Genomic DNA, 20,619 nt, shown 5'->3' with positions numbered 1-20,619 from the left:
CGTCCCGCTTTCAATGGTTGGGAATCCAATGGGATCTAACCTCACACAAACTCTCTCTCCCATCAAAGAAGTGCTGAGAGATAGCGAAGGCTACGAGACAGTTCCTCAAGAACAAAAGGGCTTCTCGTCGTACCCAAGAGAGAATTCTTGGTTCTCTTCAGTTTGCCTCAATAACAGATGTCCTATTGAAAGCCAGGCTGAAGGATATCAATCGAGTCTGGCGGAAAAGAGCCAACAACAAATTCAGAGACAAGATCTTTCTGATTCCACCAATATTAAAGAAGAGGCTCCGTCTGTGGACGGAAGTCCGGAGTCTCTCCAAATCAGTGCCACTGCAATTTCCCCCACCGTCTCTGATAGTCCATAAGGACGCCTCTCTGAGCGGTTGGGGGGGCTACTCCCAGTACAAGAAGGTTCAAGGAATGTGGTCGAATACATTCTGCCAGTTCCACATCAACGCCCAAGAAGCAATAGCCATTCTGACCTTAAAACGTCTAGCTCCAGTCAAGAACAGTCATGTAAGACTAGTCTCGGACAGCGCAGTGATAGTTCATTGCATAAACAGAGGGGGCTCCAAGTCAAGCAAAGTAAATCATGTAATGATTGCAATATTTTCGTTAGCAACGACAAATCATTGGCACCTGTCAGCTACTCACCTGGCAGGAGTATGGAATGTCATTGCAGACTCACTATCCAGAACAACTCCGCTGGAATCGGAGTGGTCCTTGGACACGAAGTCATTCCGTTGGATTTGCAATCAAATCCCGGGCCTTCAGGTAGACCTGTTCGCCAAGGAGTCCAATCACAAACTCCCGTGTTATGCGACTCCCAATCTGGACCCTCTAGCTCACGCCACAGATGCGATGTCCATAGACTGGAACAATTGGCAGAAGATTTACCTATTTCCGCCAGTAAACCTCCTGATGAAAGTCCTGCACAAACTCAGATCTTTCACAGGACAGGTAGCATTGGTTGCACCCAACTGGCCGAAGAGCAATTGGTTTCCTCTTCTACTAGAGTTGAATCACCGTCCCAGACGGATTCCCTATCCAGAACTGACTCAAATAGTACAAACTCGGACTGTGTCAGCTTCCTCAAGAACTCTAAATGCCCTAACTTTATGGACTTCACGAAGTTTGCGCCACAGAAGGATGCTAGTGTTAATCCACTAAACATCCTGTTCGTAGAATCAGATAAAAGAGAATCAACACTCAGACAGTATGATTCTGCAGTAAAGAAATTGGCCATCTTTCTAAAAGAATCAGATGCCCAAAAGATGACTATGAATCTGGCAATTTTGTTCTTTAGAACCCTGTTTGAAAAAGGTCTAGCTGCTAGTACCATTACTACGACTAAATCTGCCTTAAGGAAGATTTTTCAGCTTGGCTTTAATATTGATTTGACAGATTCGTACTTCTCATCTATCCCTCGAGCATGTGCCCGTCTGAGACCAGTGGACCGCCCCCACACGGTCTCCTGATTTTTAAAAGATGTACTCAAGTTGGCTTCAGACACTGATAATGAATCATGCTCATATATAACCCTTCTCAGGAAAACATTATTCTTAATGAGTCTGGCTTCAGGCGCCAGAATATCTGAACTGTCGGCTCTTTCTAGAAACCCAAATCACATTGATTTCCTCCCGTCGGGTGAAGTTCTACTCTCCCCAGATCAGAAATTCTTAGCAAAGAATGAAGACCCACAAAACAGGTGGGCTCCATGGAAGATTATACCTCTCACCCAGGACTCATCATTGTGTCCTATTGTCATATTAAAATCTTATCTGGGCAGAACTTCTGAAAAGTCTTCAGGTCCTCTTTTTATTAGAGAAAAAGGTGGAATCATTTCCTTAAAAGGAATCAAACAACAAATCCTTTATTTTATTAAACAAGCCAATCCGATTCAGTCTAGTCCTCCGATGATATCCGTGGGCAGTGGCTAACTCAATTAACTATTTTCACAATATGAACTTCGAGGATCTTAAAAAATATACGGGTTGGAAATCCCGGCAGTATTTAAACGCCACTATCTAAAGAATTTAGGGCCCTTAAATTTTCAGCAGTGGATGCAGGGAGCATTGTCTCCCCTGATACGGCCCAGTCTTATAACCTTATTTCCTATTCCTTTATTCTGCTATTAATTTTTTCCCTTGATACTCACTCTTTCCTACCTGCCTCGCTCGTAATCCCTACCTGTCTTCCCTTAGGTTCCAGACTGGTTTGCTTATCAATCCACTTCTGGACATGTACATAGTCTATATTTGTTATTTTTGTATTCCTTACCTGTTGTTTTCCAAAGATAGTATAGATCTGGTCATATTTGTTCCCCCTTTTTACCATTGTAACTTGTTACTTTTACTTTGGTTATTAAAACTTAATTTTAAGAGATTTTATTTTTATTTTTCCTTATATATCTTTTAAATTTTGTGTTTTACCAAGCTTGTATGGCCAATTCTTTGATACTTTTTCACCGGCCGACACAGGTCGAACCCAGAAAAGGGATTTTGACAAAGAAAAAATCTATTTCTGGGGGAAGACCTGTGTCACCCGGTGAACCCATCCCTCTCTTTTCCTGATCCCCACCCTCTAGCCGGCCAAAGCTTGGGTGCGTAATTCAGGAATGAAGCCTTCGGGCGGGAGTTGTAGTAGTAGCGAGTGGAAGGTAGACGTATTGTAGTCCTTGTAACAGCACCTACCTTAGAGAGGGGGGTTTTGAGGGGAATCTTCTAATTGGCAGAAAACCTGTGGTAGTGGCTTCCACTCGCCCTTGTGTTTATACAGACACCCTATGGGTGAGCGAGCTGAAGGTAGTAACTTCAGCATTCCATTTAGCTTTTTCTCTGGTATATTTAGCATCTATTTATACCTAGAAATGTGTGCTACAGGAACATTTCACCGGGCGACACAGGTCTTCCCCCCAGAAATAGATTTTTCCTTTGTCAAAATCCCTTTATTAGAGTTCTGATACATATTTCCGCCATGAAATTATTCTTCCTTAAATTACTTCCTTTTTAAATTTTGCAGATATTTTGTTGTATAGGGGCTTTATTGCATCAATTTCTAGAAATTTGATTGTCCTTTTTTGTAAAGTACCTTCTAATATTGGTAATGTTTTATTTATTTTACTGAACTTTCTATTTAAATTATCCAATCGCCTCCCTATTGAGTGTTTTATATTTATTAATTCTGTTAGCTCATTGGACCACCATGGAACTTTGTGCTTTGTTGGATGGGGTTTTGAGTTTGGCATTGCCTTATCGGCAGCATTTTTAATGAAGTCAACAAGAAACTTATTAGTTTCATTATGGTTGTTTAGATATTCAAATGGTGGTATGTATACTACTGTGCATTTTGCATCTCTTCCAATCTGCTTTATAAATGTTATAGTGAGGCACATGTTTTGCTGGATTATTTTGTAATAAGGAAATTAATATTGGGAAATGATCACTGGTGTGCAAGTCATCAACTGTGTTCCAATCCAATCTGTCAACTATACTTGTTGAACATAGAGTTAAGTCTACAGAGGAAAATGTTCCATGTGTATTTTATTAATATGTATTAACTTTATCATCATTTATACATCATGTATCATTTGAACCCATAAATTCTTCTACTTTACTTCCTGCTCTATTCGAGTTTGAACAGTTATAGTCCCATATTGGGTTGTGAGCATTAAAATCCCCTAATATTAATATACGTTCTTTGGCATTTTTAAGTAATTCTCCAAGTTTATCAATATTGTAATTTTTACTTGGTTGGTTGTATAAATTATAAATATGATAGTTATAATACAATAAAGTTTCATACATACTTACCTGGCAGATATATACGATTAATGGCCCACCCAGCCTCCCCGCAGGAGACAGGTGGAAGAGAAAAAATATGAATAGAAAACGGGAATGGTTCCTAATCCTGCCACCCAGGGCAGGACGGTAGATCACCTGACCTACCTGCAGCGTGTGCCGCGAAATATGAATTTCTGTCGGGGACGACGGAGTCTTAGCTATTTATATATCTGCCAGGTAAGTATGTATGAAACTTTATTGTATTATAACATTATCATTTTCATACAATCAACTCACCTGTCAGATATATACATAGCTGATTGACACCCTTTGGTGGAGGGTAAGAGACAGCTAACATGGAATAGACAGGTAAACAACATATGTTGTAGGTATAAATAAACGTTGGTTCCTATCTGATAGGTGGTAGACTTCGTGGCTGTTGCCCGGTAGTCTGCATCACCTCAAGACTTTAGCGAGATATGTGATCTATGGCTAAGAGTTCTTGTGGGTCTGCCGATGGGTATGAACCGCTTACTCGGCAGAGCCTGAAAGGACTTTGTCAATGGTACTGGGACCCACTTCTATGACAATACCACCTTATGAAGGAGCGCAACACCGATCCCGATCACCTGATCCTAACACGAGGGTTCGCGCTCAAATTGAAAAGAGTTATCCCCACACTCCTTTCAAAAACCCCAATAATTTCACTAAGTTAAAAACTTTAACTCAAAGTTAAGGATCAGTGTCGGCTCCTTATCCCAGTAACGTATCCGCAGAAACGTATAAACCCAAAAGAGAAGGATCTCTCGTAGGTTAACTTGACATCCTTTGTGTAATGAGAAGTCAACACAGAGTTGCCTCTACCGTACAACACAGCTAATATGTCTTATATGACATATTGTTATGTAAAGAACAAGAATTTGCAAAAGCGCGCACTTTCCTGCGCTTTTAATTCTCAGCTGTTTGAAGGAATCAAGTCACTATGAAGTGCTTAGGAGATCTCCATGTTTCAAAGAAGACCAGGGCTTTCTTGAAATGGATCTCTCCCGACTGAAGCCTGAAGCCTGCAGGAACCTCGCGCCTGGCTGGTGCTTCGCTCTTGGTTGGCGCCTAGCGCTTGTCTGGTACCTTTCGCTTGACTGGCCGCCTCGCATCTGGTTGACGCCTCGCGCCTTAGCTGGAGATTCGCGCCTAGAGCCTGGCTGGCGCCTCGCGTGGCTGGCGCCTAGGCTTCCAGGTTGGCTTTGCTTTGTGCCGCCTGGCACCTCGCGCCTGGCCTGGCGCCTTGCGCCTGCCTGGAGCTTCGCGGCTGGCTGGTACGTCGCGCCTGCCTGGCGCCTCGCTCCTGCCTGGCGCCTCGCCGCGCCTGTTTTGGCTACTCCCCACTTGCCGGAGCTTCGAGCTTGGTAGAGTCTCGAGGAGTCTGGCAATGTCCACATCGGACACTCTCATCTGTCCTATATGTTCGCATCTAGCGCATCTGTGTCAGGTTGTAGGCCCGGTCTTTCTCCTCATCAGACAATGACAGTGTTCTAGGGGCTGGGTGTCTACCTCTGGCATTTTTACGCCTGTTTTTAGCATAAGGCTCTGGTTGGCGGCTACATTGTCCGAAAGTCCTGAACATCCACAATAGTAAATCACAAGACTGGAGAAGGGTGGGAAGAAATTCTTCCATCTTTGAGCTTGGCCTCTCCGGCAAGGGGAGGCGATTGTAGTCCAGCTACATCCAGTATACGATAGGATATCTAACAGTATGAGAGATAAGTCTTCCTTCGAGGAGGATCCTTCTTGAGTACTTCCCTTGCTCACGAGATCTCTTCTTACCCTGTTTGAAGGGGCTTCTCGTTGCAGAATCTTCCCTATCCTTGTCCGAAGGAAGGGAAGAAGCTTGGAAGTCGAAGGAGACTCCGAGCTGAAATTGGGAGTACTCCTGATTTCTAGCTCTTTATTGTATCCCTCTGAACACCTTCTGGGAAGCATTTTTTCGAGCCGTCATCGCATTCCAAAGACTCTGTAGGCAAACGTTTTAACCATTGACTGTACGTTTTTTAACCATCTACTGTAGATGAAAAACGTAAGTACCCTGCCTGGACAACGAAACCTCTATCTGAAAACATTGAATCAGGAATAGGGGTTTGGGGGTTTTTAGTTCTTTTGCCAGACATACTATGCTGGCAAGAAAACCCATTGCCCTAATCTCCATAGAATCTGATGCGAGATTCCAATGCTAAAAAAAAATTCACTTGTCTTCTTGATCGTTTGGGACCAAGAGAAACAAAGAATTCCCTCATAAAATTTCTCAAAGAAGTTGATGAGGAGCAGTTCCATCTTGTCGGAAACATAGAAATCTGTGGCACAAAAAAGATCCCATTAGAAGTACATTTGCTATCCTACTCTTGTCATATTGAGGTATCGTATAAGATCCCGAAGATCTTAATCCTCTGCTATCTCCAATCCCTTTATAGAGACAGAGTATAGCCTTTTACTGTGTTCTTTGATAACAGATATATACAAAGGGTGATTCTTCCCTCTGAAAGGGAAGAAAAAACCGCTATGTGGTTCACAGAGGTATCGGAAGAGGACAGTTTCCTCATTCCCTCTAGCACAATCTGCAGCAATTCTATATCTTGTCCATGACTATTGTCATTTACCTTGAAAAATCCTCTCATTCATGTCCACTTCTGGTCAGTCTGCACGCAGACAGACTCAGAGTGGAGAGGTTGTTAAGGTCCATTATAATAGATGCTGATAGAATATTCAGACTGTCTTGGAAAAGACTTCCAAAACATGCTGTGAGAAGAACGTGACCTCTGTGAATCCAACCTCTCTAAGGCCAAAATGAGGCATAAAATATTATCTTCTCTTTCTTTGACGCCCTTTATCTTAAATCTGCAAATAATTTATATTTAGGGGAAAAAGACTTAAGTTTATTCCCCTTTCTAAAAAAAATAAAGATGGCGTATATTGCTACCTCTCTTGGTTCGAGGGAAAAGGAAGCAGTATTAGGAAGCCTGTTCGTCTTTCTACCTTACTGAGAGATCTATGAAGAAGACTTCTGCAGGTTCTCACGACTCTTTCCAAATAAAAAATGTTAAACATGTTAAACAGTTATTATTGTCGATCGAGAAGGATCTCTATGTTAACGCGAATAGGAGCAAAAAAAAAGAGATTCTCGATGCTCTTGCGATATGAGAGAGTCGTGGAATTGGCCTAAGTGATTAAATGGGTAACGAAATCAGGAACGAATCTTGCCCGTTACCGAGCCTGTTGTCCGAGAGGCTACTGGAACTGTCTTAGGTTAATAAACTCGTTAAAACGAGAAAATCTTGGATGGTGCTCTTGGCTCACTGCGCCAGGCTGGCGCTTCTGGCGCAAATTTGCGCCACAGGCTGGCACTTCTGGGGCAAATTAGGCTGGCGCAAATTTTTGCGACCAGGCTGGGCGCTTCTGGAGCATTGCGCCAGGTTGGCACTTAATGCGCCAGGCTGGCGCTTCCTTTGGATAATTCGTTTTATGTTATGTGCCAGAACACCTGTGCCTTTATGGTACCCGACATCCTTTCACATGTTAATCCGTTCTTAGTAGGAAAAAGCTTTATATACGTAGTATAGTCCATTCAGGGAAACAAGTTCTGCCCCAAAGAGAATGTTTCCCATCCGACTCATCCATCTTCTTCTGAGCAGGTACTCTAATAAGCTATGCTTTCGTAAGCCTGAGAGCTTATATAATATAATGTTCTGCTGCGATAGAATGCCTTTAATAATAATGTTACCTACGGTAAACAGCATTGAAAGATGGTACTATCTCTCTTATTGAAAGCTTCTTAGCAAAAGGCATACAATATTTTATTTATGTTGCTTTAACTATCCCCTCCAATCCGAGGTTAAGTTTAGTGAGGGGAGAGATACGGATAGTTATTCCATCCCGCAGGAGAGAGAATACACCCGGACCGTTCATGACCGACACCCACATGGTACTGACAGTAACTGGCGTACTGCTTGGTCTCAGGCTCTCAGCGAAAGCAGTCCCCGTTAGCCGTCTGGCCTTACTCTTCCAGAGTTGCCAGCTACTCCATTTAATAACGGAATTTTATAAAATTATTTTATCGAACTTCAGGAAGTTCTTATTAAAGCATATTTAAGCGAAAACAAGACTTCGATAAATCTAGAAGCTAAAGTAGGTGTTGTCTTAACAATCCCTTTAAGCGTAGTCCTTCCTAGGAAAGTCGTAGCCATAGGATATGGTAATTGAGTTGCACAGAAAAGAAGTAACTACGGTATGTGTTTATGATTTGACCGTATCGTATTCTCATACAGCAGAAACTCTACTACCTTCTACTATCTTCGTTCTTTTCGTTAATAGAACGATGAAAGAGTATATATATTCTTAAGGAAGGAAGTTAATCCATTTAATTCTTTAAATCTTCGTGATTTCCTCATAAATCGTGGAAGAGACAGAATTCCTGTTCATCACTAGGGTTTACGGAAGGAAGTAGATATTTCCTATCCGCCATCATACCCAAACGTCGATGAGATTCTTATTAAGAAAAACTCCCAAAGCTCTTGCCTCCTCAAAACGAGGGAAGAGCATGGATGAAGGGAGAGAGTCCGCATTGAGAGGAACTGCCTAACACAGGAGTCCTTCTGAATAATGAAAAGGGGCTTCTCTTAGTATCAGAATCCTTCTGACAAAAGCAACGGCCGCCTGTGCGACATCTTGCACATTTGAGGGGAAAGTTGCTCAAGTTAAAAACTCAAAGAGGAGTCTCGCGACTGACCTCTCTCTCAAATGAAGATTTTGGAATCTTCTGACGCCTGGCGTCTGGATCCTTGCGCCTAGCGCTGGCGTCTGGATAGTTCCGCGCGCCTGGAATGTTCCGCACGCTAGAAAGGAGACTCGCTCCTGGAACGTTCGCTTGCATGGAAGTCCCGTGCGCCCTGATAGATCCGAGCGCCTCTAGTCTTGTTATACGAGCCTCTTGCCAGGTAAAACGTTCAATGGGAAGCATTCCTTCTGATTGCCACTCTACTATAAGGCTCCTCAGTCTAGCCGTCTGTTTTCTCTTTGAAGGCGCCTTGCGCCAAGAAAAAAGTTCTGGAACGCGGCTCGCGCTCAGTTGCTGGAACGCGGCTCGCGTTTATTCTGTATGAACGAGGCACGCGCTAGTCTGTTGGAACGCGGCTCGCGCTAGTCTGTTGGAACGTGGCTCGCTGCTGGCTGTTGGAACGTTCGCTAGCTTGCTGGCTGGCTCTCAGCCTCTCGCTCAGGTGAGTCAGTGTTCTCTTAGTTTTTGCATGAGAACGAGCCAGATCGTCCGAACTCCAAACATGTACATTCTTCGTCTTTTCGGATGTAAGATGAAGAAACGGAAGAAGAGACGCACTTTTTAAAGGATGCCTTTCCAATGGCTATCCCTGGCAGTCTGGGACGTTTTTTACAGATCCTGCCGAGGGAACGCCCGATCAGTGGGGATTCTCCATAACCTCCAGTAAGGCTTTCGACTTTCCTTCTCCTCTGGGCTTGTGAGTTTGTTTTGGAAGAGGTCTAGGCCTGAGAGCGAGACAGAGCCGATCGGACGCACCTTATACTAATTAGGACGCCTTTCCAATGGCGAACTTGGCAGTCTGGGACGTTCTACAGATCCTGCCGAGGGACGCCTGATCGGTGGGGATTCTCCATAACCTCCGTAAGGCTTTCGACTTTCCTTCTCCTCTGGGTATGTGAGCTTGGAAGAGGTCTAGGCCTGGGAGCGAAACAGAGCCGATCAGAACACACCCTCCACTGCACTAACACTAAAATCACTTCTTACTTTTTCAATAGCTCATATTTTGAGCTACATTCCTTTGTCTTCAAATTGCAATATGAATTTGAAGATTCTGTGAAGTAAGAAGGAGATGAGGATACAACACTACTAGTATTGTTAATGCTCTAACTGCTCGTTAGTACGAGAGCTATAAAAACTTCTAAAGGAAGCGTAACTATTCTATTCCTTACTTCCTCAAGAAGGAAGTTAGCTCAATCAATTCTAACATTTACTACACGTTATTATGAATAAATATTAAAATTTTCCTTCTTGCAAACTATGTGAGTGTCTACCGAAAAGTTCGGTAGTTACACGTAAACAATTCTTCGAAATTTTCGAAGCCAAAGTTATTAAAACAAATTAATATGCGTATGCCGAACCAAAGATCCAGTACTTCCCTGCAAAAGATAGCCCAGAAGATCGATGGCGATGAAATCCAAAAATCAAGTCAGGAGGAACTGCAAACGTTGTTTACATTCCAAGCGACAGAAAAAATATGAATAGAAAACGGGAATGGTTCCTAATCCTGCCACCCAGGGCAGGACGGTAGATCATCTGACCTACCTGCAGCGTGTGCCGCGAAATTTGAATTTCTGTCGGGGACGACGGAGTCTTAGCTATGTACATATCTGACAGGTAAGTTGATTGTATGAAACAAATAATAATAGTTTTTTTATTCAAATGTTAATACCCGATACTTGGAGGTCAGCAATGTTTACAGGTACTTTGTCATAACATACTTTGTTATGTACAGACGGCCAACGAAGAATTGGCGTAGTTTCTTTATTCATTGTTCGTTATGGAAATATTGCCATATGCAGATGCCAGATTATTTGCTTAACAATAAATAACATTTCCTTTCAAAGGTGCTATACTTGAAATAAATTACATTAGAATTGAGTAGACTTATTCAGTGTGTTAAAGATGATTATTTTGCAAAGTAAGGAAAATATATACCGATGGGTCCATGATTTCTAATTTTATTCTCAACTCTAGCTTCGTGACAGCATACCGAAGCATTTTGAAGTTGGCTTTGCTGCCGCTCGAGTCTTGACTCAACGTATCGTACTGCACTACTATGAGATTCAGGGTCTCTGTAACACGGTTTTTTGGACTTTGCTCCTTGTCAAAGCATCGGATGTAGCTGAAAGTTGACATATGTATGTTTTACAACCACACACAAATTTTGTCAGAATTATCAATAACCTAAACCCGATAGTTTTAATTTTTATAGAGTAAAAATGATCTAGCTGACGCCATGGCCAATGATTACGAGCCAAGAGTCGAAAAACATTCATTACGTAAGCAAGGTAAACAAACCCCTTTGACGAAATGTTGCCCCGCCCATCCACTAGACAGAACTCCATCGGTTCTGAAACCCAAAGACTTTATGAATGGCGGAACGATACATAGATGTGGGTGGGGTGTCAGCGCTAGCGTAGTAATACTACTGTAGCAGTAGTGCCGCAACAGTATAGCAGTAATATACATGAATTAAATGTTTAGGCCAACTGCTGGGATCCTTGAGGATCATTTAGCACTTCTTACAACTACTCGAGAAATTAGTTTTATAGCCAGAAGTTAAATTTTCTAATCCAACAATGCCCATGGTAGCCCTCAGTGTTATCCTGAATTATAACGAGGCGAAAGTGGGTGGAGCCTAATGGTTATCATTCTGACGATAATTATTGGTGAAGGTTTAAAGCCAATATACGGTACCGGCTGTTTTGTTTTTTGTTTTAGTAAATAGGTAGATAGCCAATAAGTAAAAATTGCTTGACACTGGATATAGCAGTTATCAAATCAAGCTTGTCTACTATGTTTTTGAAAATTACCAACTATTCCCTACATCTTGTCAATCTGATTGTGACCTATAAAGTAGACTGTAATTTCTTAGGAAACCTATTTTGGGAGTTAGACTAATAATCGAAGTGTTTTGTATTTATTAACATATTTTGTTGGTTTGTTCATTATAACAACTATCAGTGGAGAGGTTCCAGAGTTCATAAAGGTGTACTGCTTTGCTTGCATTTAAATTTGTATGTCATTGTTGCCAGAGGTTTAGCCTTCGTTACGTATAGCCAATCATCCATCGAGAAAGAGGGAAGAAATGCTGTCATAAGTTACGTAACGAGTGCGTTCGAAACCTTTTCTCTGAGTAAGTTGGCCCGTCTTCAAAAAAAGTCACTTTTTACATTGTAAGTACCAAATTTATTCAACCTACATAATGCAGAATACAGTCAAAATTTATGTGTTGATATAATATGTATTCTGAATAAGCGTTATATTTATGAAATGCATAGATAAAAAATTATTGCGAAAAAACCGTGTTACAGAGGCCCTGAATCTCATAGTAGGGTGTTGTCATTTCGTCTCCTACAGCCGATAAATAATACATCAAGGCGTTAACATTCCTTGAAAACGATGTTTAATTAAACTAATTTTGTCCTTTGATCAATAAAATAATTTGCATGACACATTTAGTGGACCTAAATTGGACTTCTGATTTTCCCACATAATTAGCCTAGGTCTATTTTCAGCAGTCTATTCTATCGGATATGCAATATTAATGAATATTTAAATCGACATATATATATATAAAATATATATAGATATATATATATATATATATATATATATATATATAAATCTGCTTTATTTGATTATTCCCGTTATTCTTGTTTTATTAGCCATGTTCGCCTTTCTTCTTATCCTTTTCATAATTGCTTAACATAATTAACTCAGACCTTATTCAGTCTTATTTATTATCGAATTCCTTGCATATCATCCTGTTTCATTTGGACATGATGGAAAGCTGTGGGAGTCAAAATTGACGAATACATTAAGAAAGGCTTACTTTCATTAAAGCTTTCTTAGGTTGATCTTTCTGAAGTTATTCATTTCTTCTTAAATAGAAATTAATTCAAATTAATTTCACATGTATACCTAGATCTAGGCAAGAGGTACTAAATGCACTGAAGAAGATGAAGAATGGGAAGGCAACCGGACCAGACATGATCCCGGTGGAGGCATGGAAAGCATTAGGAGATGAAGGAGTGGGATATACTGTATGATCTTATGATAAAGATCCTTGAACAGGAAAAGATACCAAATGAGTGGCGTGGGAGTATATTGATCCCAATTTTTAAAGGGTGGGAAAGGCGATGTCCAAGAGTGTTGGTAATTTATAGGTGGGGCATTAATTGATGTCCCACACTTTGAAGATACTGGAAAGGATGATAGATGATAGACTGAGAGAAGAAGTACAAATAGGTAAAGAGCAGATGGGATTTTATTGAAGGGAAGGGGAACAACAGATGGTATATTATGTCTGAGGCAAATAATGGAGAAATTCGGGGAAAGAGAAAGGGACCTACATATGGTATTCATTGACCTTGAAAAGGCTTATGACCGAGTCCCGAGACAAGAGGTATGGAGGAGCCTGAGGGAGAAGATGGTGCCAGAGAAGTATGTGCGATTGATACAAGAGATGTACCGGAATGTATTTACCAGAGTGAGGAGCAGTGTTGGGGAGACAAAAGGTTTTGAGGTGAGAGTAGGATTACACCAGGGGTTGGCTCTGAGCCCATTTATCTTTAACATAGTGATGGATGTTATAATAGAGGAAGTAAGGGAGACAGTACCATGGAACATATTGTATGCGGATGATATTGTTCTGTGTGCAGAGAGCAGGGAAGATCTGGAAGTGAAATTGGAAAGATGGAGACAAGTACTGGAGGACAGAGGAATGAGAATAAGTAGATCCAAGACAGAATATGTGTACCACCACTGAGGGGGATGATAGAGAAAGTATTCAGCTTGGTGGAGAGCAAATAAGGAGAGTTGATAAGTTTAAGTATTTGGGATCTTTTGTTAACGCTGGAGGAAGTATGGAAGAAGAGTAAAACATCGGGTACAGGCAGGCTGGAACAACTGGAGAGCGGCCTCGGGAGTTCTTTGTGACAAAAGAGTGCCGCTTAGGTTAAAAGGAAAATTTCACAAGACGGTGGTAAGAACAGCAATGCTGTATGGTACGGAAACAGCAAGCATGAGAAAAGCAGAGCAGAAGAAGATGGATGTGGCAGAAATGAGAATGCTTAGGTGGATGTCTGGGGTAACAAGAGTGGATAGGATCAGAAATGACTACATAAGGGGGTCAACTAAGGTGGTGGAAGTATCAAAGAAAGTGCAGGAGGGGAGGCTGAGATGGTATGGACACCTGTTGAGGAGAGATGAGGACCACGCTGGGAGACATACTATGGGGGTGGAGGTGCAAGGAAGAAGAAAAAGAGGGAGACCAAGAAAGAGATGGAAGGACTGTGTGAGAGGAGACTTACATGAGAAGGGAATTGATGAGGCAGAAGCACAAGATAGAAATAGATGGAAACGGCTCATCCGAAACGGCGACCCCATATAAAAATGGGAACAAGCTGGGAAGAAGAAGAAGACCTAGACCTACTACCATAAGCATATTATAAGTAGCTGAAAGGATAAGAAATATGAAGGTGACGTTCTCGTTTAAGTCTATTTCATATGTTTTTTTTTTTCCAAGTAAAACCTACTGCTTTAATCAAGGGTTGCTCTTTGACGGCTACAGGGTGTAACACGAGTGAATGCACATATTTTGGGGAATGAAAGATAAAGTTTCTTTGAACAGAAAATATTTTATAAACATCCATTTTAAGGCGTCTGTTGTCGGTGCGGGGAATTTTAAAATAACCGTTATCATTAGTGATGCTTTCACGTGATTCGTGTTTGTCGGATTGAGTAACCTGAGATGGAGAAGAGAGCGGAAGTGGCGTATAGGAGTGATGGAAGGATTAGGCCGATGTTAATAAAGTATCTCCAAATAAAATGTATTCTTTAGGTTTTGAAGAAAAAAAATGCATGCATCATTTAAACTGTTTCCCTCCCTATCCGTGGTATTCACTGACCACCGATAAAAAACAAAACAAAAAGAGTAAGCCTAACTGAATCTCTCATCCATCAAATATAAGTTTGCTTATTTATTAAATAACTATCAAAGATTTCAAGTGTAGATTTAAAAATCTCTTCCTCTCCATCTAAAGTATTCATCAGACACCAGTCATAAGCGTAGAGCTAGTCATGATTCCTGGTTCAGCAATGTCGTGACGAGGCACTAGAATTCAAAATTCACAAATGAATGTTGCTCAGCAACATTTACACTACTTATTGTCTTCCTCTCTTGTGGTGCTTCGAGGTGTTCCACCTCTAGGACCATGTTCTAAATTTTGCCGTTCTTTAAACAATTTGATTTTTCTATGTATGATTCTCTCCGGTTTATTAAGCTTTCTTGATATCTCTCCAACAGGAACTTGCACCAAATGCAGTGCAATAATTGTCTTTCGCTCATCGAGGGATATTTCTTAGACCGATAAATGACACATTGTGCACATAACATCAAAAGCAATAGAGTGAGGTTGCCTGGTTCACACTGGTAGGATATAGTTTTTTTTTCTTTTTGCTTTTAAATTTGATAGCACTTTGTGAGATTCCAATGTTTTCTGTAAAATTTAACAAATGGAATAGTTCACCTACCTTCAACTTAATATTGAAATGATAATTTAAGGACTATGTTTATGCGATACTACTAGTGATAGGTGTCTCATATCTATTTGGTATGTATATCTATGGTTTTGATATGACGTTTTTTATCACTTCGTTTCATTCACGTCAATTTTGCTATATGGAAAATAGTTTTACACAATAACATAACATAATGTTCTAAAGATATCAGTGACTGTTTTTTAACGTCATTACATATGATTTCTTCCATCTTTGAAAAGAAAAATAGATAAATAAGGCATGAATCGTGCGTCAGGCAGGTGAAAGAAAAATTATGAAACTCTGCCACGAGTTTTTTGGGCGACAGTACATATATGGCTGTACCTAAATTTCCTTCTTCTTCCTGTGATGTTGAAATTAGGGTATATTTACCTATTGTTGGTTTTGTATTATTGACATGTTGTAAACATAATATCGTTGGTTCATATTCCTTTAATAACCTTTGTACTTCTCCCAGGTGTAATCTGGTCTGTAGACCCTTTACGTTCCCTTGTATTATATAGCTATTGAAAATATTATGTTATATTGGTCGTGTTTTGTTTTCTTCTTTTGTATTATCATAAACTTGAATTTTTTCTAAAATCTTATTTACGACATTCAGTTGTTTATCTTTATAATATCTTAAGTGCTCAATACACATGCATCCTTTTTCATGAGTGTTTAAATCAGTGGCCTCCTTTTTTTTTTTTTTTCTTTATTTCATAAAATTTCTTATAATGTTTATTAAACAATCTTTTGTTATATTTTTGTTATTGTTGCACAATGCAATCAAGCAATCATTACATCTACATGTGTTATGATGTATATCTACTGCTTTATTTGTTCTTGTTATACCGATTATTGGTGATGGTGTAATCTCATCACCATTGACATAGTCACCATCATCGATGGTAACTTCTTAGGTGTTCTGAATATCTGCATCTATAGGTTTTATCATTATTTTAATAAAGGTATGTTCTAATTTTGCTTTTGTTCTTTCTTCATATCTTTTGTTTTTGGTTTGACCGATGTTTCTCTAATTATAGTTGGTTTCTTTGTTTTGGGTGGTGTTCTCTCTAAAGGTCTTTAGGTCTTTTTTACTCTTCAATTTCCGGTATATCACAACTTCCTCCTTCTACCTCCGTGGTAATATCATCTTGTGCTTCTATTTACATTAATATTTCAAATGAATTTGATAGAATATCATCCATATAATTTACACCGGTTTCCAGATTCTTTACTGTCTTAGTTTTTTCCTGTATATTACCGATTCCTTCTTGAGACCTATTTTGCTGCATCGTGTTACTTCCATCTGTATGTTTTTTGTTTCATTACTGGTTCCTGTTATAGAAGAATACATACGTTTCTTAGCATGACCTTGAGTTCCTCTCACTTTCAATTCTAATTTACCCTCTGTTATAGACATGACTGTTCTTTCTTTTAACATTTTTAATTCCGTGTTGTATATGTAATACCTGCATTCTTTGGATCTTGCATGATGATTCTGCTCACAGTTAACACACTTAGGTTCACTGCACTTCCATTGTGTGGTTTGTTCTGTAGATCCACAGTAAGTGCATACCGGTTCATTCCTACAATTTCTCTTTTTTTGTCCATACTTACTGCAATTTTGACACTGCAGTGGCTTTGGAATATAAGGTCGTAACTCTATTTTGGCCTAAAAGTTTTTATTTTTTGAGGTAGATCTGAACCCTCAAATTTTATTTTTGCTATTTTTAGTAATTGTTTATTGCCTTTTTTACTTGTCACATCATACACCTCGCAATCCTCAACCTTGGGGTATCTCTTTTTGAGAGAGTTTAAAAGCATCTTCTTATCAATTGGTTTGTCGTTACAGTTAGGATGTACAATGGTGCCCTGAATGCTGTTCATATTACCATGCTTTTCCACTTTAACATTAATGACATCTATAATTTTTAAAAACAAATAGTCTTCAGACTGGCTTTTTGTTGTGGCTTCTATAAGCCAAGTCTTCTCTTTTATTTTTCTGAACGACATTTCTGCCGTTGGATGCCTATTTAGTAAAGAATTATCCAATTTCAAAGCAGAAATATTTTGTTCAGCTTCTATGATTAGAAACCTTGACCAATTTCCACTCCCATAGAGGGAGTCAAAGTGAGTCAAGGTTGGGTCATGATGGTACTTTCTTTAGAATGGTCCAAATCCGCGCCAGAATTCGTGAAGATATTTGTTATATTTGCCATGGAAAAGTGTGTAAATTTCGTCCACGATGAGCTCCCTCTCACCAGGGAGGCCCAACTGGGGGAGGAGCAATACTGTTACAGTGGTAACTGCCCTGGGATCATCACCTGGATATACGCCACACCCACAATGCCTTAAGGGTTGTCAGTCTGTCGAGATCGGACCCAGCACTGTGGGCATGGGGGAAAATTTATAGGAGTAAGGTGTTAAAGGTCCCAATGTTCAGTTGAATCCACAGCAGAGAGAATAGGCATAAAGGGGCACTCTCTCTCTGCAGTGGATCCCAAAATCGCCTGAACCTGAATCATCATAATTATAATGGGAATAAATAACACTTGCAGTGTTACAGCGCTGTTACTGCCGTAAACCCACTTATGGCCCTGAAAATTGTGGTTAACAGCGCAATGAGGCAAGTGTTGTAAGTCTGGAAAGACAACCCGGGGACTGCCTGTATACGTATTCAAAATTCCAGACTATGCAAAATAATACCAGAATTCTACAAAGAAAACTTGTCACATATGTATTATTAAAATTTTCATATTATTATTGCTAACAAAATAATTACCTATTAATTAAGAACACATATATTCCACTATTATTTAAGATAATGTATTTTTCTCAATTCAAACAAACGAAGTGGTATTAAAAATACACATATCCTACCTCATACTAAAGTATAGTGCAGGAGCTTTCTGTTTGGGTTACAGTTCGCGCTTCTCCGCCTCCATTAACCTCAGATGTTATAGTTGCTACCTCTTCATAATCAGGGAATGCCATTGTTTCTAGTTTGGAGTGGACAGTTTTCCCATCGATCTTCACTTCAAAAGAAGCTGGTATGCATATGGAAATAAAAGTACCAGGTAAATATTAATAAAGTAGTCTCTAGGTACATATAAAATGCAATGGTAACTTTGTTATTGAGAGAGAGAGAGAGAGAGAGAGAGAGAGAGAGAGAGAGAGAGAGAGAGAGAGAGAGAGAGAGAGAGAGAGAGAGAGCCTTCTCCCGTATGGATTCGATCAGCTTTTGACCTAGTTACTGTGCTGCATAATGGCACCTCTGATTTTGGAGGTGGATTTAATGCTTACTGGGTTTGAATAATGTGCATAGAATGTAGTAACAACCTGCAGAATCACATTTAGAATATACTAGTCCATTGGTAAAGTAACACAGAGATGAAGGTGCTTCTTTAAATTCCTTTTGTATTACAGTATAAATGTATCATAATGCCTTTGCTGTGACTGCTGATAGGAACTGAGAGAAATTCAACATTTTAAAAGAATGAGTGGAAATTGTGAAGGATAATGATCATCATTATTATCATTAATCATTATAAAGAGACTACAATTTTATAAACTCAAAAGGCCCAGCTGAAAGATTTATTCTTTAGTGAGATGAAAACTGGAGCAAGGTCAATTATTATCATTAACCAGACCCCTGAGCTGACTTCCAGCTCTCATAGGGCTGGCCTGAAGGATTGGATAAAATGGGAGCAAGGTCAAATTTCAGAAGTTTGAGATCTAGGAAGGATGAGATTTAAGGAAAAGTATGAAAAGTAAAAGGAAGCAAAAAAATTAGGCATATTTAGCAGATTATGATATATTACTGTACTATAAGTTGGAGTGAAGGAAGACCATTTCACTTTATTCTAACTGCTTGTGGAATTGAAGGGCACAAGATAATTCCTCATATATAAACAACGATTCTAAGCTCTGCTTTCTTGAACTTTGTACAGATACGTTTTTAGAGTACTCAGAGCAAAACATCTACTCTGAAGTCCAGCCTTGTATGTAAATCTTCATTAGTATAACCCATGTACAAGTTCACATACTAATGAAAATAGAAAATTTCAAAAGTAACTTGTATCTTTCCTAACATACAAGCCTAAAGTTCTTTACATAGAGATTTAGCTTGCGAATGCAAGATGGAACAATGCATTCAAACTTATTGAAAAGGTAGTTAACTACCAACAGGCAGGGGGAATCCTGGCCCAACAGTTGGTCTGCACTCCACTTGGCCATCTGGCCATGGTACCAGAGAAAGTAGTGGCTGAGGTGGGCTGTTGATTTAAAGTAGTGGCTGAGGTGGGCTGTTGATTTAAAGAACTTTAGATTTGTGTATTAGGACAAATAAATATTTTAAAATTTGCTATTTGTTCCTACTCAAATATAAACCTTCGTTCATTACAAAGGTGACTTACCCAGCGGTGGGAAGAATCTGGGTACTTTCTGAAACAGCTGGTAGGTTTGCCAAACCTGGGGTTTTACCTTCCTGGTCTGTTTAGGAGCAGAAGAAGGCACCCATGCAGCACATGTGGGATGTAGCAGTCACCAGACTTCTGGACTATTAAGAAAAGGGATTGTATGCCATTATTAAATTAAGCTGTAAAATCCCACATCAAAGTATCAGAGACAATTAAACAAGTAAATACGATCAAGTTTGCTTTATTGTCTGTCCCCTCTCCCCTTCCCAAGAGAGGAAGGGAACTTGCATCCCTTCACTGCCAATGAAAAGACTGGTGCTCAGTCTAATAGCTAAACTGCACTCTTGTCTGTCCAGCTTGTAAACAGAATGGCACTCTCACTCTCCATTTACTGGAGAAGGAAATAGAGGAGAACCAGTCACTTCTAACATGTCTTCTGCCAATTGGACATGGAGGGAGTTGGGATTGCTAACCGACTCACTGGGAAGAAACCCCTGGTTCAAGAAAAGTACGTCCAAGGCTACAGGGGAATGTTCTGCAAGTAAAACAATGTGCAAGTTATCATACCCAATTACTTCTCTGCACAAAGTACAGGATGCTGCCCTACTATCATGAGCTCTTGTTCAATTTTCCTTCAAGTACGCTAGAAGAGAAATTGCCCATGGATCAATTTACAGAGTACTAACTGATGAGTTGTTGACATCCAAACCTGCAGTGTCAGGTACCTTCAAGATAGTAATGCAGCACTCACACAGAACTCAGTAGTATATATCTTGCAAAAGTTCCTATGGAAGTTATTCAAAGAGGACAATGAGATGGGTTCATGACTGACAGTTCTGATTCTTGTTACAAAAATTCAGGAAAATCCTTACAAACAGATTCCATCCTCCTGACTGCCATGCATACAAGTGTCCAGATGACTCACCTATACCTTACTGATGTTAGGAGTAACCCAAAGTATCTGAAAAATCTTGAAAAGCTCACAAAGGCTCCGAGTCAAACATCCAAAGGAGAGAGTCATGATCCTGCAGCATTTGAATCCC

At 40.0% G+C, this 20,619-nt stretch overlaps 1 long non-coding RNA gene across 1 annotated transcript in view; it reads right to left on the bottom strand.

The window, feature by feature from the left end:
* The window catches only part of LOC135198602 (uncharacterized), a 180,294-nt gene that overhangs the window by 53,287 nt on the left and 106,388 nt on the right, over positions 1-20,619 (bottom strand). The window contains exon 3 of the long non-coding RNA XR_010310846.1: positions 18,039-18,205. This is a non-coding gene — a long non-coding RNA (uncharacterized LOC135198602). The remainder of the gene's footprint in view (positions 1-18,038; positions 18,206-20,619) is intronic.

This window comes from Macrobrachium nipponense, chromosome 22 (genome assembly GCF_015104395.2).
Source record: "Macrobrachium nipponense isolate FS-2020 chromosome 22, ASM1510439v2, whole genome shotgun sequence".
Lineage (NCBI taxonomy): Eukaryota > Metazoa > Arthropoda > Malacostraca > Decapoda > Palaemonidae > Macrobrachium > Macrobrachium nipponense.
The sequence above is the reverse complement of the archived record's forward strand: the minus strand, read 5'-3'. Positions and strand labels throughout refer to the sequence as shown.